Genomic DNA, 21,092 nt, shown 5'->3' on the forward strand with positions numbered 1-21,092 from the left:
AAAAGAGGGATTAAGACTGGGAGTCCCATGTGGGACATGGACTGTGTCTATCCTTCTTAACTTGTGTCTACCCCAGTGTTTAGTACAGTTCCTGGCACATACTAAATGCTTAACAGATACCATTAAAAAAATCTGTAAAATGGAGAAAATACCTGTCTCCTCTTACTTCAAAAGAAAGTTGTAGGGCTAAAATAATAATTATAATAATAATTATGGTATTTGTTAAGAGCTTACTATGTGCCAAGTACTGTTCTAAGCACTGGAGAGAATGAGATTATTGATGGAAAGAGCTTTGGGAAAATACAATCTCTAGATGGATTTCCAGCTTCCTTGTTCAGCTTCTTTGCTCCAGTTACATTTTCATTTTGCCTCCTTTAACTCTGAGTCTGAAACGGCAAAACTAAATGTGATTAGTTTTTCCTCACTTGATTATTGGGATTTCTCATTATCTATAGGGTAGGCATCAACCTACTGGATTCCCTCCTCCAATCTCTGTCTCTTACTTGTGCTGTCTTCAACCCACAGCCCTCATCTCCACCTGCTAAGTTATTTATCCTTACTCTACCCTTTGTCAGCAGAGCCTATAGCCTAATGGGACCTGCAAGCTGGTACCTATCCTTGGTGAAAGGTTACATAGGGAAGCAGAGCACAAAGGAGAGAGAGATGGGGGGTGCGGGGGTGGGGGGCTCCAAGTGGAAGCTCTCTTGAGGTTCCAAGCCTATCAGCAATTCAGGAAAACTGACATCCTCTCTCCACTGACCCTCCCATATAGCCTTCTGCCCACCCATAAATTTCTCCGACTCACTATTCCGTCATGATCTCTCCCTTGCCTATCAGTCCATGAGAAATAGCATCAGACCAGTGTTGTGCAGGTGGGGAAGTAATGAGTACCTAAGTGCTTAGAGGCTGAGGACTCAGGTGTTTAGTTAATACATAGAGGGGAAGGAAATAGAGTGGAGAGATGAGAGATTCATCAGGGAAGGCTTCCTGGAGAAGATGTAATTTCAGAAGAACTTTGAAGATGGGGAGAGTGGTACTCTGCCCAATAATAATAATAATAATAATGAAGCAGCGTGGCTCAGTGGAAAGAGCACGGGTTTAGGAGTCAGAGGTCATGGGTTCTAATCCCGGATCCGCCACCTGCCAGCTGTGTGACTCTGGGCAAATCACTTAACTTCTCTGTGCCTCAGTTCTCTCATCTATAAAATGGGGATTAAGACTGTGAGCCCCACGTGGGACAACCTGATCACCTTGTATCCTCCCCAGCGCTTAGAACAGTGCTTTGCACATAATAAGCGCTTAACAAATGCCATCATTATTTATTAATGATATCTGTTAAGCTTTTACTATGTGCAAAGCACTCTTCTAAGTGCTGGGGGGATACAAGGTGATCAAGTTGTCCCATCTGGGGCTCACAGTCTTAATCCCCATTTTACAGATGAGGTAACTGAGGCACAGAGAAGTGAAGTGACTTGCCCAGTCACACAGCTGACAAGTGGTGGAGCCGGACAGTGTGAATGGGGAAAGACCTCTGTCAGGAGAATAAGCAAGAAGTCGAAGGCGAGCGAGACAAGAGGTCCAGGGAGTTGATTGGTGTTAGAGGAGCAAAATACACAGGCTGGAAATTATGAAAATTATCCAGTCGCTCAATCATAAGAAACCAACGTAGGGGACAGCAGAACCCAAACTATCCCTCTGCTCTAACTATTCCCTTCTTCTCTGATTCCTCTCCCTTCCCCAAATCCCTACAATATCTGAATGCCCCCCAACTTCCCAGGAGGCTGATCCAGAAACTAAGGTCTCCTGGTATTCCCAGTTCTCCAGGAATATGCTCTCCAAGAGACTCTCCAAGAGTCAGCAGGAGCGGGTTGGTGGTGTTTCAGGGGTTTCCAAGCCCCATTTGGTACTTGGCTGGCTTGGGAATTCCTTACTGTCCCTTAGGAAGCAGAATCTGTTCATATTCATTCATTCATTCATTCAATAGTATTTATTGAGTGCTTACTATGTGCAGAGCACTGTACTAAGCGCTTGGAATGTACAATTTGGCAACAGAGAGAGACAATCCCTGCCCAATGATGGGTTCACAGTCTATCCCTCTCTGGACACCATAGATTCTTCCCATTAGACTATAAGCCCGTCAAACGGCAGGGACTGTCTCTATCTGTTGCCGACTTGTTCATCCCAAGCGCTTAGTACAGTGCTCTGCACATAGTAAGCGCTCAATAAATACTATTGAATGAATGAATGAATTGAAAGAAGACTTAACAGATATTAGTGGTATTTATTAAGGACATACTATGTGCTAGGCACTGTTCTAAGCTCTAGGGTAGATACAAAATAATCTATTGGGGACAGTCCCTCTCCTATACAGGGCTCACAATAAAAATCCCCATTTTACAGAGGAGGAACCAAGGCACAGAAAAGTTAAATGACTTAACCAAGGTCACACAACAGACAAGTGGCAGAGCTGGAATTAGAACCCATGACCTTCTATTCACTTCCTATTCCTATTCCTACTGACTTCCTATTCACTCTCCCACTTGCCCTTCTCCTGGTACCAGTCTGCAAGTTGCATCTTGGACTGGTAAAATGACCTTTCTTTTCCTGCAATCTCTGGGAGCCAGGACAGTGATGAAGGCCACTCAAAGGGGATGGTATTTGGGGCGTTCTAGCTAACGGCAGCTGGGCACACCCTCTATAAAGAGCATCTGGTGGCCAGATTCATTCATTCAATAGTATTTATTGAGTGCTTACTATGTGCAGAGCACTGTACTAAGCGCTTAGAATGTACAAATCGGCAACAGATAGAGACAGTCCCTGCCCTTTGATGGGTTTACAGTCTAATTGGGGGAGACAGACAAGAACATTGGCAATAAATAGAGTCAAGGGGATGATGTCTCGAACTCTAGATTGACAGGTCCCTCTTCCCTCAACCCATGACTCCACAGCCTGAGCCAAGAAAAGAAAAACGTTTCGAAGTCTGGAGCCTGTGTCAGATTCAGAAATGCTGCAATACTTGATCTGCAACTGTCTCACAGGAAAGCAATTACTGGAGAAAAAATGACTCTATTATTCCAGGGATGCACCTGTAAGTGAAAATGTTAATGAGGTTAGAATGATCCATCAACCGATAAAGCCGTTTTATTTTGCCACAATAATTATTAGATGGTCCAGATAAAAAGTTGTGTGTTTACCTATTGAGAAACCACCCTCTACCGCCAAGAAGGGCGTGGGTTCACGTCAAGGAGGTTCTTGTGAGTTTTCACTATCTTCTGCTTTACTTGAGTGACATAAATAGATCCTAGGAGACACAGAGAAGTTAAGTAACTTCTCCAAGGTCACACATAGAAGCAGCGTGATGTAGTGATAGAGCACAGGCCTGGAAATCAGAAGGACCTGGGTTCTAGTCCCAGTTCCTCTACGTGTCTGCTGTGTTACCTTCATTCATTCATTGAATCGTATTCAATGAGTGCTTACTGTGTGCAGAGCACTATACTAAGTGCTAGGGAGATTACACTATGATAATAAACAGACACATTCACTGCCCCTTCTACAAATCGCTTCACTTCTCTGGGCCCCAGTGACCTTGTCAGTAAAATGGGGATTAAGACTGTGGGCCCCATGTGGGGCATGGACTGTGTACAACCTGACCAACCTGATTAGCTTGTATGTATCCCAGCGCTTAGAGCAATGCCTTGAACATAGTAAGTGCTTATCAAATACCATGAAAAACAGAAAAAAAGATGGCAGAGCTGAGATTAGAGCCCAGCTCCTCTAATTCTCAAGCTTATGCCCTTTCCACTAGGCCACACTGCTTCTCCTCCATGACACATCCTGGTATCACACTAACGATTTGTAATTTACCACTCTCTCTTCTGCTCTATATCGCCCTAAAGAAAAGGTGATTTCTTTTGTTTCCATTGTCCTCTTCAAAGCACCTATTCTATGCTTTGCACACACAGAAGGTGCTCACTTAATGTTATTATATCAACGCGAGAAATATACCTGTTCACCCTGCATTTTCTTGGTTGAAGAAGTATACTCAGAAAGTGTTTTGTTGAGAGAAAGTTGTAAATGTGTTTGCCTTAGGCTTATTTCACCAAAAAGGTTCTGAACTGTCACTCTTCTGAACGAGACCATTTTTTGTGTGTGGTATTTGTAAAGCCCTTACTATGTGTCCAGCACTGTTCTAAATACGGGGTAATAATAATAATAGTAGTATTTGTTAAGCGCTTACTATGTGCTAGGCACTGTACTAAGTGCTGGGGTGGATATAAGCAAATCAGGTAGATGCAAGTTAATGGTTGGACTCAGTCCCTATATCACATGGGACTCTCAGTCAAGTAGGAGGGAAAATGAATATTGAATCACCATTTTAGAGTGAGGCTCAGTGAAACTGAGACTCAAAGAAGCAAAGTGACTTGCCCAGTGCAACATAACATAACAGATAAGTGGCAGATCTGAGAATGGAACCAATTTCCTCTGTCTCCACAGTCCATGCTCTATCCACTAGGCAACACTGCTTCCCTGACACGTTCACAGTCTTATGGAATTCACTATTTCCGGCACACCTCATTGTATCAACCCCACACGGAATGGAAAGGTTCCTTTCCATCTGATACACAAACCCTCACAACAGTTTCTCTTTTCACAACAGTTTCCAGAATGTCAGGAAACAGTATTGGATTACCATGTGCCTGTGCTTCAGTCTTAAATTACAATTTTCTTGGGACTGCAAGCCATCCGTTAGCTCATTTTATCAATATAAATCTTTTAGTGTTAGAACCACGGGATGGGCCCTGCCCGGTTAATTCCTGGTCCTTCGTTTTCCTTTCATTTTCATTGGTGTTTTTTAATTAAAATTTCAATTAACTCGCTCTCCCCCATCGTCGTCATTAATTTTTAACATTTATAGAACAAAAAAAAAAAAAAGTTGAAAACTGTTCCCTCCTAATATGAGTTTAGTTCTGCTTGAGATAAAGGCACAGTAGGTCTGATTCTTCCAGAAAGTGGTAAGGTACTGATCCCTTACCCTGGACAATTAGATCTATTTTTTTTATGGTACTTGTAAGGCACTTACTAGGTGCCAGACACCATACTAAGCACTGGGGTAGATACAAGATAATCAAGTTGGACACAGATCCTGTCTGGGGGACTCACAATCTAAATTCCCATTTTACAGATGAAGTAACTTAGGCAGAGAGAAGCGATGTGACTTGCCCAAGGTCACAACAGCAGAGAAGTGGCAGACCCTGGATTAGAACCTGGGTCCACCTGACTTCCAGACTCGTGCTATTTCCACTAGGCCATGCTGCTTTTGTCCCATTAATGCTTCATCTCTCCCGGTTTGCTCAAAGCACCTGACAGAATTCTTACATTTCCAAACTGACTTCAGCCCCCACCCCACAGACCTCGTGTCGGTTAAATAGACCATGACCATTCAAGTAAGAAAAATCCGTCAATTGATCAATGATATTTACTGCGTGCTTATTGTGTGCAGAGCACTGTACTAAGCGCTTGGGAGAGTATGGCACAACGGAGTTGGTAGACATGTTCCCTGCCTACAGCGAACTTACGGTCTTGAGGGAGAGATGGACGTTGATATAAATAAAATGACTTGTATACGTATGTGTATGGATATTTATGTAAGTGTTGTGGGGCTGGGATGAGGTGAATACCAAATGCCCAGGAGGTTCAGATCCAAGTGAATAGATGATGCAAAAGGGTGAGAACTTGGGGAAAAGAAGGCTTAATCGGGGAAGGCTTATCGAAGCATAGCTTTTGCTTCTGAAAGTTTGGATCCTCAGATGGAAACTGAAATTCCTAATTATATCTTGCTGACCTAGACTTTCTAGATATTCATCCCTTATAAATAGAAGCTATTTTTCATAACTGCCCATGTGGAAAAGGGGGCTGAGTTTTTTAATCAACTTGCTTCCCTGATTTGGGGGCTGATCTGGTTCAATAACTGACGGCCCTTTTACAGCTAACTTTGAAGTTAGTAACCTGATACCTCTGTGGCTTCTCAAATTTTAGGAGTGTGGATGTGGAATTTTATTAGATGGTGAGACAAAAGATCTTTGCTGCTTTTCAAGTGCCTCCATTTGAAAATCGCTCAGCTATGTAACGTGGGAAAGTAGATGCAGTCGATCATATTTATTGAATGCTTACTATGGGTAGAGCACTGTTTTATGCACTAGGAAGAGTACAATATAACAATATAACAGAAACAATCCCTGCCCACAATGACATTACAGGGATTTGGGCCGGGAGAAGTGAGTCCCAATCCTGGTTCTGCAACTTCCCTGCTGTGCGGACTTGGGCAAGTCATTTAGCTTTGCGTACCTCAATCAATCATATTTATTGATTGTTTACTGTGTGCAGAGCACTGTACTAAGTGCCTGGGAGAGTACCGTATAACAGAGTAGGTAGACAGGTTCTCTGCCCACAACGAATTTACAGTGTAGAGCCTCAGTTTACTCATCTGTGAAATGGGGGTTAAATACCTATTCTTCCTCACCCTTAGAATGTGAGTCCTGTGTGAACAGGGCCTGCATCTGATCTGACTGTAGAAGTAGAAGTAGGCTGGCCTAGTGAAAAGAGTGTGAGCCTGGTCACTCAGAAGGCCTGTGCTCTAATCCCAGCTTTGTCAGTTGCCTGCTGTGACCTTGGGCAAGTCACTTAACTTCTCAGGGCCACAGCTACCTCATCTGAAAAATGGGGATTCATCCTGTTCTCTCTCCTACTTATACTGTGAGCCTCATGCGGGACAAAGAGCTGTGTCCAACCTCATTAACTTTATCTACCCCAGTGCTTAGAATGGTGTTCGGCAAATAGTAAGCCCTTAACAAATACTGTTATTATTATCCAAATGCCCATCAGAATTATTGACACACAATATGTGCTTAACAATTACTACAATTATAATTATTATAATACCATGATGCCTTTCACAATGTATAAGAGTCATTTCCAGTCTAATTTCCATGTGCCTCTCAAATTTTTTTTTGCTTCTATAATCCATTTATTCTTATGCCACCCCTCAATCTTATGTTATAATTGGGATTTAATATCTGTTCTCCCTTACACAGTGAGCCCCAAGGGGGAAAGGGACTATGTCTGATGTAATTATATTGTTTCTTCTTCCACGCCTGGCACATAGTAAACACTTCACAAATGCCATGATTATTATTTGCCCTGATATTTTTAAATCAATGGAGATGGCATTAATGAGGAAGATGGGTGGGGCTTATAGAGGGGAAATTGGTTGAGAGATTTGCGATGAAGAAACCATCTGTTCCTTCGACAAGAGGTGAGGCCTCCTGTTGGTTCATTCATTCATTTAATCGTATTTACTGAGCGCTTACTATGTGCAGACCACTGCACTAAGCGCTTGGGAGAGTACAACATAACAATAAACAAACACATTCCCTGCCCACAAAGAACTAATGAGCTCTCTGGATTGGTGATAGATGAAAAAGCACAAGTGAGACCAACATGTTATATTGCTGAGTGGAGGGCTTGTCAACAAAGACCATTTTCCTAGTTACTGCAAAATCTTCTAAGCGTCCTGGGGGAAGCGATACAAAAGGCGTTGTGACGGCCCCAATTCTATTTCATTTATTTAGGCCTCGCCTTCAGAGTGGAGGGCACACACAGCTTCGTGACTTCTTGTAAGAAGCGACTGATGAATCAGAGGAAGCAAGTGTTTTCTTTCAGGCAATATTACTAGTTTGTTTAATCCCCACCTCGTATCCTTTTAAAGTATCTGATGACCCATGAATTATGAATTCTAAATCTCAAATTGAATCTCGTGCTTTTTACCTTCCCAAGTCATTAAAAAAAATCCATAACAATAATACTATAAGCTCCCCTCTAGACTGCGGGCAAGGATCATGTCTACAGACTCTGTTTTATTGTACTTTCCCAAGTGTGTAGTGCAATGCTCTGCACACAGTAAGTTCTCAATAAATACCCTTGTTGGATTGATTGATGTATGTGGGACTGAGAGGAAACAAAATATGAACTGTTTGTTTTATTACCACCCGCCCCCCCCCCCCCCCCACACACAACCATGCGCACTGATGAGAATTAAAACTTAACACACCCTATTTCCAGACCTGTCCTATTTCCAGACATCAAAGATGATGCACTACCGAAAGAGAACAAAGAAGGTGGGCTTCCAGCTCAGACCAAGAGTGCCACTTGGCAGACGAAGAAGGTCTCAATCGAAATGGGTCTCAAAGGAGGATGCGTTTTCACTCCAAAAATCCCAGTCAGACCACACAAAATAGGAAGAAGGTCCAGTGAAAATTTTTAGTCGGTCTCTTCTCTGCCAATCTGAGCTCTACTGCCTGGGAGAAAAGCTCAATTTCCTCCCCTTCACCACTGACCCAGTGTTCACCCTATTCCTCCCCCTTGGTATCCACCACTCTCCCCATCTTCAAAGCCCTGCTAAATTCACAACTCTCTCCAGGAAGTCTTCCCTGACTAACATCTCGTCTCCCCACCCTATTTTCCCTGCCTCTTTTGTCATCTATACACTTGAATCTATATTCCTTAAGACTGTATTTCCCCTGAACTTTAAGTTCATTATGGGCAGAGAACATGTCTGCTAATTCTGTTGTATTGTACTCTCCCAAGCACTTAGTACAGTGCTCAGCTCTTAGTAAGCTTTCAGTAAATACCACTGATGACTATGATGATGAAGTACCACCAATCTTTATGTTCATATCAGACTTTGTTGTTTCCCCTTTTATGTAATTTATTTTAATACCTGTCTCCCCCACTGGACTGTAAAGCTCCTTGAGGGCAGGGAGTGTGTCTACCAACTCTATAGGATTGTTCTTTCTCAAGAGCCTTGTACAGTGCTCTGCACATAGTAAGCTCTCAGAAAAATACCACTGTTGATTGAGCTGGGAGCAGCTGGAACTCTACTCCTCTAAACAAAGTCCTCTTCTGCTCTTTGAGTACTTATTTTTGTAGTTATCATTGTCCTCAACATTTACGTTGTTTTTGTGATATGTATTGTGTTATCAATTCTTATGGATCCTTGGCCAGTCCCTTTCCACTTCCTCATTCTTAGATTCTGAACCCTTCAGGAGCCAGGAACTATTTTTTTTTTCCCAATGTTTCACACAGTAAATACTATTACTATGACTACTGCTATCTATGACACCTACTAGGTTTGCAACTAGACATAGAAATTACTATCTCCCTTTTAACAAAGATAGTAGATAGATATTTTACTATGGGGCTAGAAAGGCCAAAAAGAAAATGGAGCATATAATAATAATTGTGGGATTTGGTAATCACTTACTATGTCCCCAACACCATTCTAAGTATGTAGGTAAATACAGTATAAGCATATTAGACACAGTCCCTGTCCCACATGGGGCTATCAGTCTATGGGGAGGGAGAACAGGGAGAATTCTGTCCCCATTTGGCAGATGAGGAAATTGAGGCTCAGAGATGTTAAGCGACTTGTTCAAGGTCACGCAGCCGGCAAGTGGTAAAATGAGGACTAGAACTCAAATCCCCTGGCTTTCAGGCCTATGCTCTGACCGCTAGACCAGACTCTTTTGAAACCTATCCTTCAACAATCATTCGCTCATATTAAATAAATAATATTTATTTATTTATTTATTCACTCAGCAATGTTTCTTCACCTCTGAACACTCCCATTTACACTTGAGGTGTGGTAACAGTTACCTGATGCTCTGAGGTTCAGAAAAATGTTTTGCCAAAGCACAGACTCAGCTGGTTTGAAAACTCAAAAGTATCGAATTCTCTGTGAGTCCTCAGCATTCTGCTCCCTATGAGGAGTGTGGATTTGTTTAGGAAGAGCGTAATTAGATTTGGATGCTTGTAATATAAAATGTGTCATCGAGAGACTATCACCAATTTAATTTAGACATGTTTTGTGCTGGTACAGAGGCGATGTAAAATATGATTTTTTAAAAACATCGTTGCAGGATTTTTTTTTCATTCATCTGTTCTTCTGTTGTCAGGAAATTGCTTTAAGCAAGGTACACGTGTACATTCAACCAAGGAAACTTGTTTCAGGTATTTCATTCTTCTTAAAGAATGGGGTCCCTGTCCTAAATAGACTGTCTCTGTGGGAGACACCCAGAATTTTAAAAAGCAATTGTTTTCATTTTAGGCAACCACTTCTTGCCACAGTTTGATTCCGGGCTCTTGATCTAGTTAATTCTGAGCCTCTCACCCAACCCAGATGGGATCACAGTACAGCTTACTTTACTTTATGGAGGTTAGAACAACATTCATTTTGGAGCAATTTGTGCCTGATAATGTTTACTTCAGTCAGTTCTGTTACCCAATTGTTTCTCACATATCTACTTAATCTTCATCTTCCTGTCCTTCTTTGCGTGACTGCAATCTTACATTAGAGCAATTTAAGACAAGGCTTTGAAGGAATCACAAAATTATAATGCATACAGAGCCTGGCAATAGTAGCAATATTTTACTACACTCAGTCTCCGTGGTTCTAACACATATTACAGTGTTTGTTCAATAGCTTTCAGCAGAATGGCTGCAATAGCCTTTTGAGGACTGGCACATTCCATTTGTCTTCAGACCTTCCTGCTTGGAGAGAGGGAAAGTTGATTTTTTTTTTTATTTAATAAATGGGTGGGTGTTGGAAAGTTTGGTGGTGTGGGAGATAATCGTCATTCTGGTTGTTTCTCAAGTTACATATCTATGATTTGAAATATTATGGAGGAGTTCTACCCTATAAACTCATTTCTGGACGGACTGTAAGCGCATTGTGGGCAGGGAACGTGTCTACCTACTCCATTGTATTGTACTTTCACAAGCGCTTAGTACAGTGCTTTGCACACCATAAGAGCTCAAATAGGATTGATTGATTGTAGTGAAGTGTGAGAAACTGCTGACAGATTAAATTATGTTACCATCAAATATTCCAGTCTCTAGCCATGTGACACTTCAGTAAATTCTTAAAACACCACAAGCATGTAATGCTTCGGTTAATGCTATAGGGAGGAGAAAAACTACCGAATACAAACTACTTAAAAAGTCTTCCTGTTCCCAACTGCTCCCACTCCAAAGTTTACTGTTCTCAAACTAACTAGATAATGTTAGTTAAGGCAGGCTAAACTCCTCCCCTAGACTATAAACTCCTTGCCCTCAAGAACCCTTCAGTGCTAGAAAATCTTTCCTCTCAACTATTATCACTCACTCTATCATATTTATTGAGCGATTACCATATACAGTACACTGTACTAATTGCTTTGGAGTGTATAATAGAGTTGGTGGGCACATTCCCGGTCCACAAGGAGTTTACGGTCTAGAGGACTAGATTGTAATCTCCTTGACAACAAGGATCTTTTTTTTATTATTGCATTTTTCCCAAGCACCCAGTATGCTGCTTTCTACATCGTTCTTCCTCAGTAAATGCTACTGACGATTGATTGGGTGACCCTTGTCATTTTACATGTTTGCATTTTAATCATTCCATCAGTGGTATTTATTGCATGATTCCTGGGTGTGTAACACTGTATTAAATGCATGGGAGTGTGCAGTACAGTAGAGTTGGTAGACAGGAGCCCTTCCCTCAAGAAGCTTACAATCTAGTGGAGAGGAAAGACTTCCTATAGCATTAAAGGGTTTTCATTTCCTACCGATCCTAGTAATCGATTCAAAACTATTAACCCACCCCTATTTCTGTTCTTCTCTCATATTATCCTTATGGCAGGGAACACGTCTACCAACTCTAATATACTGTACACTCCCAAGTGCTTGGTACAGTGCTCTGTACGCAGTAGGTGCTCAATAAATACTACTGATTGCCTGATTCTCCAGATTCATTTCTGCTAGAGCTCTGTTTCCCATCAAGGACTATATAACCACTTCTTAAGTAGCCAAAATAATGGTGCCTGGACAAGGTGCTAGAGAAGCAGCATGGCATAGTGGATAGAACACGGGCTCAGGAGTCAGAAGGTCATGGGTTCTAATCCAGACTCTACCACTCATCTGTTGTGTGACCTTGGGTGAGTCACTTACTCAGTTATTTCATCTGGAAAATGGGGATTAAGACTGTGGGCCCCACATGGGACAAGGGACTTTGTCCAACACAGTTTGCTTGTATCCACCCCAGTGCTTAACAGTGCCTGGCACATAGTAAGTGATTAATAAATGCCATAATTATTATTGTTATTATTATTAAGGTAAATAATTCAGCTCACTATGGGCAAACATTTTAGGTTTGATTGTCTTGATTGTTTAAAATAACCCACTGGAGAGTAAATTAAAGTGATCCATTTAGGAATCTCTAGACTGTAAACTACACTTGATTACCAACTATCATACTCTCTCAAGTACTTAGTACAGTGCTCTACACATAGTAAGCACTCTAAAACCACAATAGATTGATTGATAATTGAAAGCTGTGAATAATTGAAATCCACAGATAATCCACAAACCTGAATTTATCCAAAAATTTACCATCTCCACCCAATCTTTCCCACTCCTCAGCCAACAGCCTTTTATCCCAGCCTTTCCCTAAGGGGAAAGTTGTCAGGTTGGAGTTTCAGCTTCATTCATTTCCCCTGCTCAGCCACTGTCATGGGTGCAAATGAGCTGTGAAATTGTTGGAAGGCAGGAAACAGGGAAAGGAAGCAAGAGGGTTAGGTCATCCATAACCAGGAGGATTGCCCCTGAAATGTCAAGGAGAGACAAAATTGAGCTTGAGTCGTCCCGGGAGCTAAACCTCCTTTGTGGGAGCTATTTTTGACCAACTGAATGTAGCTGCGTAGGCAGATTACGCCTCTGTGTTCAAGAGAAGTTTGCCGAAGAGCGATCCAAAATGGGTGACAAGAGGGAAAGTCAGGGATGTTGGATGGTCCATCCCTAATGATGAGGATGGATGGTCCAGGAGGATAATCATCATGTGGCTCCTCCAAGCATCCTATTGCCATGGTGAAATAATAATAATAATAATGTTGATATTTGTTAAGTGCTTACTATGCGCAGAGCACTCTTCTAAGCACTGGAGTAGATACAGGGTAATCAGTTTGTCCCATGTGAGGCTCACAGTCTTAATCCCCATTTTACAGATGAGGTAACTGAGGCACTGAGAAGCTAAGTGACTTGCCCACGGTCACATAGCCAACAAGTGGCAGGCTGGGATTCGAACCCATGACCTCTGATTCCCAAGCCTGTGCTCTTTCCACTGAGTCATGCTGCTTTTCAAAAGGCAGTATCCTGGCCTGGATGGACCATTGACTTGACTCAGTAACGTGGTTGTCAGTTGTCCTGTGTTCTTAATGTCTGCCCTTCTTCATAAATACAAGACAGGTATCAATCAATCAGTCACTGGTATTTATTCTAGGCACTTGAACAAAGATGGAACAAAGAGCCTGTGGAACTCTGTATCCATTGAAATTAACAAACTGGTATTAGCACTTGTATCCCTTTGACCCCTAATCTCTAAAGTAGGGGAAAATGTCAAGCGGCAATGTGGTGTTAGCCATCACAAAGGTCACATGGCAGGCAAGTGGCAGGGCCAGGATTAGAACTCAGATCCTCAGACTCCCAGGGCCACATTCTTTCCACTAGGTCATGCCACTTCCCTAATAATTTCATGATTCACTTTTTCCTACTGTTTATATCCATTTTCTCACTTTTATTTATGTCATCCTTTTCGATGGATTCATTCATTCATTCATTTGTATTTATTGAGCGCTTACTGTTTGCAGAGCACTGTACTAAGTGCTTGGAATGTACAAACGGCAACAGAAAGAGACAATACCTGCCCAACAATGGGCTCACAGTCTATTCCTTCTTTGACCCCACTGATTGGTTATATTAAGGATTTACTATGTGCCAGGCAGAGGTAGGATTTCTTCTAGTACTTCTATTAAAAATTGTGACAGATGAGCTAGACTAGCCCCCAACGTTAAAACCTTTTCCTTAAAGTCAGCTAATTGTAAACTCCTCCCCTAGATTGTAAACTCCCTGAGGCCAGGAGTCAGGTCTATTTTATTCTAAGGGAAGCAGTTTGGCCTCTTGGAAAGAGTAGGACCTAGGAATCAGACACCTGGCTTCTAATTCTAATTGTCTGCTGTGTGACATCTCTGTGTCTCAATTTCCTCATCTGTAAAATGGGGAATACCTGTTCTACCTCATACTTAGGCTGTGAGCCCCTTATGGGACCAGGATTATGTTTTACCCAATTATGTCTATAAATTTTTTATTCATATTAATGTTTGTCTCCCCCTCTTGCCTGTAAGCTTATTTTGAGCGGAGAACGTATCTACCGACTCCGTCGTATTGTACTCTTCCAAGCACTTAGTACAGTGCTCTGGACACAGTAAGCACTCAAATACCAATGACTGGTTGTCTGATTCTTTAGCCAAATTTTCTCAGTTTGGTGTCCTTCACTGCTCAAATTCACCAAATAACTTACCAGACCATTTGAAGTCTACTGCACCTTCTCTCTAGGGTTTGCTATTTGCAAAGAAAATCTGAAAAGCATGAGAACTCTTTAGGGTGTGTGCTGTTTTCATTCCCATCAAATACAAGAAAACAGTTTTTTCTCCTTGAAAGGCAGAAATGCTGACTGATCAATAACGCTGCTTGATGAAGCTTAAGCATTTCGCTGCTGGGTTCCAGCTCTACTCAGTAGAATTTTTTTTTTTTAAGATCTTTGCCCATGTCTACAGAGCTTGAATGTTCTTGCAGGTCATGTTACATAATAACTATGAAGAATGATGGTATTTACTAAGTGTCTACACTGCCAAAGCACCGTGCCAAGAACTGGAATAGATACAAGATCACTAGGGCCTGTCGCACAATCGAAGAGGCAGAGAATGCAGCTATTTCATTGATGTTATTACTTGGCCTTGAAAAAACCAGTGAAGTGATTTTCCTGAGTTAGACTTCAATCAACCAATCCTATTTATTGAGCACTTACTATGTGCAGGGCACTTTGCTAAGTGTTTGGGAGAGCCCAGTACAAAAGAAATAGCAAACATGTTCCCTACCTACAATGAGCTTACAGTCTAGAGAGGGAGACAGACATTAATATGAAAAAATAAGTAATTTACAATATATAATTTAAATATATGTACATAAGTGCTGTGGGACTGGGGATGAAGTGACTATCAAAGGTTATTTTTATTTATATTATAATACATAATAATTATATTATTATGTTTGAGCACTTACTATGTGACAGACCCTGTTTTAAGTGCTGGGATAGATACAAGATAATTAGATTGGATACAGTCCCTGTCCCACAAGGGCTCACGGTTTAAGTTCAAGAGAGAACAGGTATTGAATCCTCATTTTGCAGTTGAGGAAACTGAGGCAAGGACACTGACTCCTTTTGTGCCTTTTAGTAACTTTTCCAGCATTAATAAAAATATCAGCTCAACTACAAAATCTTCTCTGAAAACAGCAGCAGTACAGAAGAATTAGCGATAGATTACCAATACAGTTGCCTAAGAGAAGTCCCGAACCCCATGTCTCAGGCCTAAAGTCAATCAGACCACAGGCCAAAGGAAATCAGGCAGAGAGCCTAATGCAATTTTGGCTAACCCAAAATTTCACAATAAATCCTGCCTCTCCTTTCTCTTCCATTTCAGTTTGGGGCTAATCTAGGACTGGGATCTATAGCCAATTGTGTTTCCTAAAGGATGGAATTTGAAGCCGGGGAAAGGCAATCATGAAAAACTTCATCATGCACCCTTCCGTCATCAATCAAATCTTTCAGGATCAGAAAGGGGAGGGGCAGGAGGTCCAACACACACCCTCAACATCCTTCAGGGACAGACATGCTGCAGCCCCTTGGTAACTGAAGAAGAAGGTGAAAGGAGTCAGTATGTAGGCTGGGTCAGTTTGGCCGGGGTTTCTGTGGTGCTCAGGGAGGGGCAGGAGCAGCTCCCTCACCCCCCAAACTCTGTCTTCCCAACAGTCAATTAACCAAAACAGCAACTGAACATAAACAGCTTCTTTGCTCTCTAAAGGAGGAGAAAGGTGATTAAGGTCCCTGAAAGAGCATATCAGGTATTCTCTTGTCAGTTGAAGTGGGAAGGCATCAAGTAGGCATGAGGCTAAGATTCAATTTCAGTGGGCTGAAATTTTCTAGGCTGGATGTTTTTAAAACTATTTTCAAGATTGCAGTAGGGTTGCTATTACACCACTTATCTGCTGTGTGACCTTGAGCAAGTCATTTCACTTCTCTGTGCCTCAGTTACCTTATCTGGAAAATGGTGATTGAGACTGAGCCTAACATGAGACAGGGACTATGTCCTACATAATTTGCTTGTGTCCACCCAGCGCTTAGTACAATGCCTGGCACATACTAAGCACTTAACAAATGCCATCATCATCCTCATCATCATCATCATATTTTCTCATCTTTATATAAATTATATTAATCTACAGTATTTATTGAGTGTTTACCGTCCCTCGGTCTCGCCTATCCCGCCGTCGACCCCTGGGTCACATCCTCCCGCGGTCCTGGAACGCCCTCCCTCCTCACCTCTGCCAAACTGATTCTCTTTCCCTCTTCAGAACCCTACTTAAAACTCACCTCCTCCAAGAGGCCTTCCCAGACTGAGCTCCTCTTCTCCCTCTACTCCCTCTGCCATCCCCCCTTTACCTCTCTGCAGCTAAACCCTCTTTTTCCCCTTTTCCCTCTGCTCCTCCACCTCTCCCGTCCCATCCCCACAGCACTGTACTCGTCCGCTCAACTGTATATATTTTCGTTACCCTATTTATTTTGTTAATGAATTGTACATCGCCTTGATTCTATTTAGTTGCCATTGTTTTTACGAGATGTTCTTCCCCTCGACTCTATTTATTGCCATTGTTCTTGTCTGTCCGTCTCCCCCGATTAGACTGTAAGCCCGTCAAATGGCAGGGACTGTCTCTATCTGTTGCCGACTTGTTCATCCCAAGCGCTTAGTACAGTGCTCTGCACATAGTAAGTGCTCAATAAATACTATTGAATGAATGAATGAATGAATGAATACTGTGTGCAGAGCACTCTACTAAGCTCTTGGGGGAGTACAGTATAGCAGAGTTAGTAATCACAATCTCTGCCCTCAAGGAGTTGACAGTCAATCTGGGGAGAGAGATATTGAAAGAAATTACAGGTAGGGGAAAGCAACCAAGTTTAAAAATAAGGACATAATCAATCAGTTGCATTTATTGAGTTCTTACTGTGTGCAGAGCACTGTACTGAGCATTTGGGAGAGAACAATATGACAGTTGGTAGACACATTCCCTGCCCACAAGAAACTTACAATCCAGAGGAGGAGAAGGGCATGAATATAAATAAATAAATTAGGGCTATGTACACAAATGCTGTGAGACTGAGGGGTGAATAAAGGATGATGCAGAAAGGAGTGGGAGAAGAGAAAACGAGGGCTTAGTTAGGAAAGGCCTCTAAATGTTGGGGGTTTTATTTTGATTTTATGGCTAGACAAAACAGCTTTAAAATTCAGTGAAAAAGGTCCTCTTAGGGAGTGTTGAGAAATGGTAGTTTCTAAATAAATGGCAGAGCACTTAATGGAAAGGGACTGCACATCTTCAATTAGCATGAGGGCCTATCAGTGGTGATAGCTTGTTCACTGGGAAAGAATTCAAGGCCCAGTTGGAAAAACCTCTTCTGACCCAATTTGAATCGATTATTTCTCGAAGCGATGGTCCCATCTCTGCAACAGTGGTTGTCCTAGGAAGCTCTTATAGCTGCGTTAATGGCTCAGTCCTCCATCCTTCTGCTTGCAGTGATGAACGCCCATATCAGGGAAGGCAGCTGGGATGCTATATGTGCCAAGGCAGATGGTCAGCTCCACGCCCGCAGCTCTATCCCTGTCGGTAGATTTCTGAAGGGGTCCTCTCCGGGCTCAGCAACAACATTACGAGGCAGTCAGAGGCCAGAATCCTCCTGATGGTCGGGTTCCCTCGGAGTCCTTGAGCCTTATCGAGCCACCAAATGGAAAATGACGTGGGGAGAATCCGGGAATAGAACTAAGGGAGGAGCAGTCAGCCTGCCCAGCTGAGCCAGAATTTATCGGACAAGGTCTGGGAGAGGCCGTGGTGATATTGACCACAGGCTGAGCCCCTCAGATGTGAAATGGAGTTCTTCGGGGCAATTTCATCCTCGTGAACCGAACCAGTGGTCCACAAATGATGGGTTAACGCTATGCCAAGTTGTTGATATGTTAACTGTGTGTATCTGCTATGTTGTGTTTGTTCTGTCCAACTTCTGGTGACTTTTAAGACATGGTCTAGGGAAAATAATAATAATAATAATGTTGGTATTTAAGCGCTTACTATGTGCAGGCCACTGTTCTAAGCACTGGGGTAGATACAGGGTAATCAGGTTGTCCCAAATGAGGCTCACAGTCAATCCCCATTTTACAGATGAGGTAACTGAGGCACAGAGAAGTTAAGTGACTTGCCCACAGTCACACAGCTGACAAGTGGCAGAGCCGGGATTCAAACCCATGACCTCTGACTCAAGCCCGGGCTCTTTCCACTGAGCCACGGTGCTTGTCCTATAAAGGCATTTGTTAAGCACTTACTATGTGCAGAGCACTGTTATAAGCACTGGGGTAGATATAGGGTCATCAGGTTGTCCCACGTGAGGCTCACAATCTTCATCCCCATTTTACAGATGAGGTCACTGGGGCTTTTGAGTGAGAAGACCTGTTTTCCAGTCCCAGATCCTCCCCTTGACCTTGGGCAAATCACTTCTCTGTGCCTCAGTTTCTTCATCTGTAAAAGGGACAGGGACTGTGTCCAACCTGTTTAACTTGTATCTACCCCAGAGCTTAGAACAGAGCTTGACACGTAAGCGCTTAACAAATACCATTCTACAGGCCACGGCAGGTGAGTTTTTCCTAGGATTCCAGCCAATGCCACAGGACTATTGTTGATGGTTAGTTCAGGCTCACAGACTGAATCCCACTGGGACAGGAGGAAATGATACAATTTTAGAAGCAAAGAAGTTTTCCAAGATACAAACTCTTCCCTGTCCAGTGGATAATCTGAAGATGATGGAAAATGAAAATCTTGGCCATTAATTCCCTAGTCTCTGAAGATGGGGATTCATTCTTGTCAGTAGCATGAGGGTGTGATGGTCATCCTCTTCTCCAACCATCACTTTCCCTACAACACAGAGAAACAGCACGATCTAGTGGATAGAACATGGGTCTGGGAATCAGAAAGTCATGGGTTCTAATCCCAGCTCTGCCATGTGTCTTCTGTGTGACCTTGGGAAAGTCACTTTACTTCACTGTGCCATAGTTCCTTCATCTGTAAAATGGGCATTAAGACTGTGAGCCCTATGTGGGACAGGTGCTGCATCCAACCTGATAAGCTTGTATCTACCCCAGCATTTAGTACAGTGCTAAATGTTGATAAACAACAAATACCATAAAAAAAACCACACTTGAACAAAGAGAAACATGAAGGGAGAATCCTTGCATCTCCAAACTATCAATCAGTAGTATATAGTGAGTGCTTTCTCTCTGCAGGCCATTTGTACTAAGTGCTTGGCAGAGCACAAAGAAGAGAGTTGGCAGACACATTCCCTGCCCACAAGGCTTTTGCAGTCTAGAAGGGAAGACGGACATTAAAATAAATGTTGGATATGTACCTAAGTTCTGTGGGGCTGAGGGTGGGGTGAATAAAGGGTCCAAAAGGGACACAAGCGTGACACAAAAGGGAGAGGGAATGGGGGAAATGAGGGCTTAGTCAGGGAAGACCTCTTGGAGGAGATGTAATTTTAGTAATCGAGTGAGGTGATTAATGCCGGCTAGAGAAAAGTGAGAGACTCTTTAAAATTCACTAGAGAGTTGGAGTAGAGTAGATGTGTAGTCATGGCCTCCTCACCCTATTTTCCTTATCTGCTGTATCATATATTCTCTTGACCCTGTACCCCAGAGGAATTTTAGGTACTCATCCCCCAACTCCAAACCCACAGTACTTATATTCTGTCATATTCTGTTTCCTCCCCTGCCCAATATTTCTTTTAATATCTATCTCCACTCCTAGATTGTAAGCTCTTGTTGTCATGTCCTCTTACTCCTTTGCACTCTCCCAAACACTTAGTAGTGTTCTGTATATGGCAAATGCTCAGTAAATACCAATGATTGAGTGACGGGCTGAAGTCTAACAGGATGGGGTAGGGGAAGAGAGAATGTATTTTGGTGCTGAGAAATGTCCAAAACTACAAGACATTTTATTTTCCTTTCCATTCATGAAAAAATAAAATCCTGAGATTCTGGAAAATGTCACCAATCCTTGTTATCAGTGAGACTTGATCAAACTGCCATTCACAAGCTTCTTGGCTTGAGAAAGATCAGATACAATTGACAGTAATTACTGTACTACAACAGTTAAAATGAGACACAAATAAAATCTGATCTAGATTCAGTGTCTGTCCAATCAATCAATCAGTGGCATTTTTGTAAGTGCTTACTGTGTGCAGAGCACTGTACTATGTCTTGTAGAAAGTGCCAGAATCCTTCAGGCCAAAATGAATGGTTTTTCATCATGAAATTCTTTACCAAAGGAAAAAAAAATAAGCATGTGATTCAGTGTTAAATTTTTCATTAAACACATTTTTCTTAAATATTGAAGAGCATTTATGTAGTGTGTAATGGATCTCTATGAGACTTCCCTCAGTGGTTGTGATTCGAAGTGATGGCTTTCAATTACTCCAAGAGTAGGAGACATTTTCTAGAAAAGACACATGGAGAATAATAAAAATAACAATATTGGTACTTGTTATATGCTTACTGTGTGCTAAGCACTGTTTTAAGCACTAGCGTGGGTACAAATTTTTCAGGTTGTACATAGTAAGAGCACTGAAATGAGTCTTTCAAAGCAGTCTCATAGTTCAAAAGTGAATTCATTTGTCAGATTTCAGAACTACAGTAATGATGATAACTGAGGTAATTGTTAAGTGCTTACGATGTATATTCCAAGCGCAGAGGTATATACAAAATAATCCAATTGGTCTAAGTCCCCATCCCCCATTGGGCTCATAGTCTAAAAGTGGAGCAAGTATTTAATTCCCATTTTACCGATGATGA

The 21,092-nt window shown here is 42.1% G+C and overlaps 1 protein-coding gene across 1 annotated transcript in view; it reads left to right on the forward strand.

Annotated features, from left to right (window-relative positions):
* LOC120638492 (carbohydrate sulfotransferase 9-like) overlaps positions 1-21,092 on the forward strand; it is a gene marked incomplete at its 5' end in the record, with an annotated part of 50,713 nt that overhangs the window by 8,807 nt on the left and 20,814 nt on the right. The window lies entirely within an intron of this gene.

The sequence above is a fragment of the Ornithorhynchus anatinus genome, chromosome 7 (genome assembly GCF_004115215.2).
Source record: "Ornithorhynchus anatinus isolate Pmale09 chromosome 7, mOrnAna1.pri.v4, whole genome shotgun sequence".
Taxonomy (NCBI): Eukaryota; Metazoa; Chordata; class Mammalia; order Monotremata; family Ornithorhynchidae; genus Ornithorhynchus; species Ornithorhynchus anatinus.